Here is a 6,370-nt window from a genome sequence, read left to right as displayed (position 1 = left end):
TCTGTTCATTCTCTAATCAAACATTGTCAATAAATTTATACATTTATGTTGCAAATGACCAATAAAACACATTACAATCTCATGCACATGATTCAACTATGGGATTGATATGCGGTGAAAGTCAGTACGCTACTAGTATTCGCATTCACGATGCATTAATAACCGTAACAAATAATAATATTTAAACAAATTGCAAGAACTAAGACCTTTAATATTCTCTCTTATGTCGAATAGATTACAAGCAAAGCTGAGAAAAACCTGAGTTTTGTAGTAACTAAAAACGGATATAACTGTTATAACTTCCACGTAGAATCACATCTACAAACACGAGTGTAAACATGTACAAGGATATGCACACGATAGCTTCTTAAGTATATCCGAGCAGCCTTTTAGTATATCATCCAAAATGCAACTTGATGCTTATGAGAAAAACTTATAGGTTTTGGCTTGAACAATGATCGATCTTAGCCCGCCAATAGGTGACACCACCATTATCGCAACTCCAAGCACAATACAAATCTAAAATTTATAAATCAATGTCAATAAAACCGATCAAAATGTAGCTAGAAAGAATGCTTCGTTTAGCATGTTTCGTACGTACCCAATTGGTAATCCACGATAAGCTCCACCTTCTAGGTTTATAGATCGAAAGCCACATGATGCAAGGCAACTGACCATAAAAAAACAAGATTAAGAAACCAGTATCCGGTGTTTAAATGAAGAACACGAATTAGAAAAGTTAAAGTTGCTTACAAAGTATGTTGTTGGTGCGAATGCAAACCCTCCGAAGAATCCAAGTAGTCCACTAAAGAAAGGGAAGCAAATGCCGATGAACATTGTAATCGCTGCAAACCGAATCAACAAATTATTTAATCCTTATTAAAGTTCTTATACACTGTTGCAAAAATCGATAGTCGCTATTCGGGCGACAGGGTGGGGACTAGCGATTCATCGGGATTAATCGGATTGGACTTTAATGTATAATTTTCAGTTTTATACACACACACACACACACACATTTTTATATGTAATTTTCAGTTTTATTCATACACAAACACATTTTGACTGGAAATTGGCTGGTATCTCACTGGAAACCGCTGATTTTGGCCGGAACAGCATCTGAAAAGGCCAATTAAGTCTGATTAATCCTGATTTTGACTGAATTTTACCATTGATTGATTAATTGGCCAATTAGCCCAAAATTAATCAATGAAGTGGGAATTAGCGATTAATCAGAGATTAATCGGCTCCTAGTCGAGATTTTTTCAACATTGCTTATACCCGTAACCTAGCTGATTTGCTTGCTTACCAACATACAAATTCCTTGTGATAAACCGAAGCGTGAAACTAGGCGCGAAGTTCAACTTCTTTACCAACACGGTTTCAATCATATCAAACACCGGCATTGCATAGATCTACATAACAAAAATCAACAGTTTCAGATAATATCATAATATTAATAACGACTGTATAAACGACTACCTTAACGAATGTTAACAACTGCTAACCTGGTAACTACCGATAACGTGAACCACAACGAACAAATTAGCCATGCCAATCAACCAAGTTGGCTTATTCAAAGTGATAAGAATATTATCATCAACCCCATTTCCAAAAATATAGTATCCAATAAGTGCAACTGGTATGCAACAATAACACCCTTCCACATAGGACCTTTCGAAGGCTTCTCGGGTGTCGATGGGATTGTGGCTTGAATCTCCAACACCACATTGTGCCCCGCGTATGCAAATGCCACATCACCCAATGCGCTAAAGAAGTTAAACATGGTGCCAGATGCACTCTTGGCTTTGTAACCGTATTCCACGTTCGGTTGCACCCCCTTTCCTAGGGAAGCTGTCCAAGCAATAGTAGAGTAACTACATTGTACACAAAATAACAGAGTTAAACTTGTAGTTATTGAAAGTTAAGATGAACTAAACGTTCGGCAGGAACTTTGTTTATGTTCGTTCATTTAATAAATTAACAAACATTAACAAAGAATTTTGTTTGATTAACTAAATGAACCAATACGAACAAAGGGCATGTTCGTTCAACCGTGTCCGTGAACGTTCAATAATGTGTTCTTTTGCATTCATTTATTTTTGTTAATGCTTGTTCATTAAAGGTCATTTAGATTTTTGATGACTTTTCTAATCTTATCATATAGATTTAAGAAATTTATTAACAATAAAATGCAATGTTTTCAGACCTGGTTCGGACGTCTTACCGGGTCAAAGGTCGGACCGACCCGGGAGGGCGGATCGGTGTTTGACCCGGACGACGTCATAAATAATTTATATACATATAAAAAATAATAATAACCAAAAATAATAATAATAAAAAAACTTTAATGCTTATTTATGTTTTATACATTGTTTTTTAAATGTATATGATTTATGCTTGATCAATAAAGACATTAGTGAAGCCTGGTTGATTGGCTCACGAGGTAATTATTAAAAATTCTCTCTAAAATTCTAAAATGGCCCAAGTTCGAATCCTGGCATGCACATTTCATTTTGGATTTAATAAAAAAATGGGTTTTACCGGTTCACCCGCCTTGTCAACTGGGCCGGGCCGATCACCATCCGCAAAACCCCGCTGGGTTTTTAGAAACGGCCAAAATACACTGACCCGGCCCGGTTTTTTAGTTCGGGTCCCGGTTGGACCGGTGGTCCAGGTTTCAAAACAATGATAAAAAGTATATATATACGAGTATTATGCAATTACTCTGTAATCTGTATAACATATGAATATGGATGTTAAAAAAAAGGATATGCTACTCATACACCTTTTGGTTATCCACACATCCTACATACGATCGTATAGGGGCTATACTATCGTATGAAACCCCATGTTAAAGGGGGTGTGGATTGGTCAAGGGTGTGTGAATAACCATAGCCTAAAAAAAACACAAATAGAGCCAAATCAAATGAAACATTATTTGTCTCCATTTGTGTTTGTGAACCGTTCACAAACACGTTTATTTCCTTGATGAACAAACACAAACAAGAAATTTCATTCGGCCAGGTGTTCATGAACCGTCCGCTTACCCTATAAAACCTTAACAAACGAACACAAACAAGGCCTGGTTTTACCTGAGAGACATGACGGCTGCAGCCAACGAGACACCAGCGATGGAGTTAAAATTCGGTAGATGCGAAAGAACGAAATGAACCGAGGCGAAGATCATTATAAAATAAGTAAGTTTAATATCCTTGCACTGGTCTCCACAAACCAAACCATGAAACTTATGTAATGATTTTCCTCCAGTGACCATATAAACAATACACACACCGACTTCCACAATCAACTGCTGTGGAACCACAATATAAAGGCCTAACTTTTTACCAAAAGCATGTTGGCCAAGCTCATGATATCTGTCAAATCTTTTACCGGGAACCATTTCATGCATCTCGACCATTTGCCATAGCGTGTATAGAGTTACGATCCATGATATTACTAGAACGGCGACGCCGGGGCCCCTGAAATTTGTATACACTCACTTCATTCAGTGGTGTTCAAAAAAATCCACAGAATCCGTATCCAAATTATCAGAAATTTTGAATATATCCGAATTTTCAGGTTCGGATTTGGGTTCCTAAAGTGGTTTTGAAAATTTTCGGATATTCTGATATCCGAAATATCCAAATGTTTTTGAAATGTCCAAAATGTTTTTGAAATATTATTATATAATGAATATTTATGTTTTTTTGATAGTTCGGATAATTTTTGGATACATAGGATTAACTTTCGGATATTTCAGATAGTTTCGAATAAATTTTCGGATATTTAGGGTTTACTTTTTGGAGATTTCGGGTACATTTTAAGATATTTCGGATAAATTTTCGAAATTTGAAATATGTTTTTAAAACTTGTTAAATATTTTTTAAAAAGATATTACATACAGAGATAGAGATATGTTATTCATACACCCTACATACGAATCGTATGAAACCCCGGGTGTGGATTGGTCAAGGGTGTGTGAATAACCATAGCCTTACATAGTAAATATTTTTCTAGATTTTGAATAGCCGTTAGGATATTCGAATCCGAAATATTTGGATATCGGAAATTCGGAAGTGACTTACCAGCCTAGTTCTGACATGGCGTACGGGAGACTGAGGACGCCAGCGCCGACCATGGCGGTGACGTTGTGGAAGGCGGAGTACCACCATTTTGCATTTCGGGATGACGTGATTGGAAGCCAAGCATCGATTGCTTTCTCCTTCTCGGTTCTATTGTCGACCTGTTCATTTCGAATATTATTGTAAATATATGTTTTGGGTCAACTAAGTTTAAAAAGGATCGGGCTTGAGTTGACCAGTTTAAATGACATATTGGGTAGGTTCGTGTTAATCTGCTTTAGTATAAAAAGGGCTTTTTATAATTATATTTTTATTTATGTTTTTTTTTTTTTCATTTCACTTTTCTATATATACATTCGCAATTTCCAATTCACCTTAAAATTTTTTAGTAATTTTCAAACGAAAATATTCATATTACTCATTTACCCTAGTAACTTTGATAGTCTAATTATATCAATTTTGTTTTTAAATTATTTTTAATAAATAGGTTAAACAGGTCATGTTCGAGTTAACCCAAATTTATGTGTGTGTGGGTTATTGTCAAAATCTTTGACACAAATAATAATATAGGCCGGGTTTGGATTGCACATTTCAATTCGTCAACCCGTCACAATTGACATCTCTATCTTTTATTGCTTACATCTTTGTAGATGGAAAAGAAATGATTAAAATTCTAATACAAATTGACTTTGTTAGGGTAAAGCAGATGATTAGACTCGTGGAGCTATATAGGTCACATGGCCGTCTCCGAGAATTTAAATACCTTGGCCAAATCGAAACAAAAATACCGGTAGACTCTAGCGAGTAATAAAATATATAAGCTAAAAATTGTTTTGGACCCAATACTTATGAGATAATCAAGGTCCAATCCTATTATATAATGTTTATATTTTATTATATATACATAAAAATATAAATATAAAAAAATTTTGACCTTTAAAAATTACGGACCTTGACCAAATGTTCAGCTTGCACTACCCAATAACCTTATAATATACTTTTGTGTTGCTCTTACTGATCGTAATATAAAAGACAAGGGAAAGTATCTATATGGATTTTCATTTACTCAACATAAAAATAATTGCGTTTATTTAATAATCAAATTGCGGTGTGTATGTGTTGCCCGTGTGATTTAGTGTGTGGTGTTTGGAGTATTAAAGGACGTGTCCATCTAGGCATCTATCATATAAACAGGGTACGTTTATATTTATTTAATTAATTAAAAAAAATAAGAAAACAAGGAGATTATTAACCAATTAGTTTTAATTTTTTTTAAGTAATATTAAAATTTGAGTATTTTTTAAAGTGGAATAAAATTTTGAGGTGGTTCTAGTTATAATATATATATATATATATATATATATATATATATATATAAGAGAAACCTAATCTTACAGTAATTTTAGTGTAACTAGGTTTTTTTTTCTTTTTTTTTAATATTTCAAAATCTGTTTAACTATTAATTTATTTGAAAGTAGTAAAAGTAATAAAAAAGGAAACTGTTGTGGTGGTGTTGCTATATTGTTGTAACCCGTGTGTCCCAAGTTTGAACATTCTTGGTTATATTTAATAACTAAAAAAAATATTGTATCATAAGGTAGTATAAGTATCAAATAATACTTTTAGGATATGAGAAATAGATGGGTTATTAATTTATTATCTCCCATCAGTTACTTTTGTATTGACTCTCGATAGTGTATGGAGTCATTTAGCCCAGAAATTTGTGTCAAAGAATTAAGATAGTGACTTATATATGCATAAAAAGATTAGCATGTAAATAAAAGAGGCAACATATATGATATATGATAACTCAAACTTAAAAGAACATTAACGAAAACGAAAACTATGTTTTTAAAGAGGACGAGATACCTTGTCGACGGCATATTGTTGATTTTGTGTGCTTGTCAAGGTGCCATCACTAACCATTGTGACATGAAAACTTGAATAATCAACTAGCAAAACAAAAACCAATATAAAGGAGTGAGATTTGAAGTTTTGGTGATTGTATATAACTATATATCAGATAGGTGTGTATATTTATAGAGAAAGAGAGATGTTCCTTGTATTTGTGGTTAGCTGTATCCAGGAAGCCCTGGAATCATGGGATCCATGTGGTTGATTTAGTCAACGATCAGTATCCAATAACTGGCTAGCTTCAATGTCATAAATACAATTAATTTATAATTTTTTGAACGGAAATTATTTTTTAAATACAATTAACTTATACCAAGTGAAACTCATTTTAATTAAGTCTTCATTGATGTTATGACTCCAAATTATTGAAC

At 33.7% G+C, this 6,370-nt stretch overlaps 1 pseudogene across 1 annotated transcript; it reads right to left on the bottom strand.

Moving 5' to 3' along the window:
- Positions 1-386: 386 nt before the first annotated feature.
- On the bottom strand, positions 387-6,019 carry LOC143549524 (lysine histidine transporter 1-like; annotated as a pseudogene). The gene is made up of 8 exons (XR_013138150.1): positions 5,955-6,019; positions 4,089-4,246; positions 3,096-3,482; positions 1,509-1,877; positions 1,310-1,415; positions 754-845; positions 602-670; positions 387-519 (listed from the first exon to the last, which is right to left on the bottom strand). The product of XR_013138150.1 is annotated as a lysine histidine transporter 1-like (transcript).
- Positions 6,020-6,370: the final 351 nt, after the last annotated feature.

This window comes from Bidens hawaiensis, unplaced genomic scaffold (assembly GCF_021521415.1).
Source record: "Bidens hawaiensis isolate Kalapana, Puna unplaced genomic scaffold, B.hawaiensis_p1.1 tig00015640_1, whole genome shotgun sequence".
Taxonomy (NCBI): domain Eukaryota; kingdom Viridiplantae; phylum Streptophyta; class Magnoliopsida; order Asterales; family Asteraceae; genus Bidens; species Bidens hawaiensis.
Note: the sequence above shows the minus strand (reverse complement) of the source record. Positions and strands in the feature narration are given on the sequence as shown.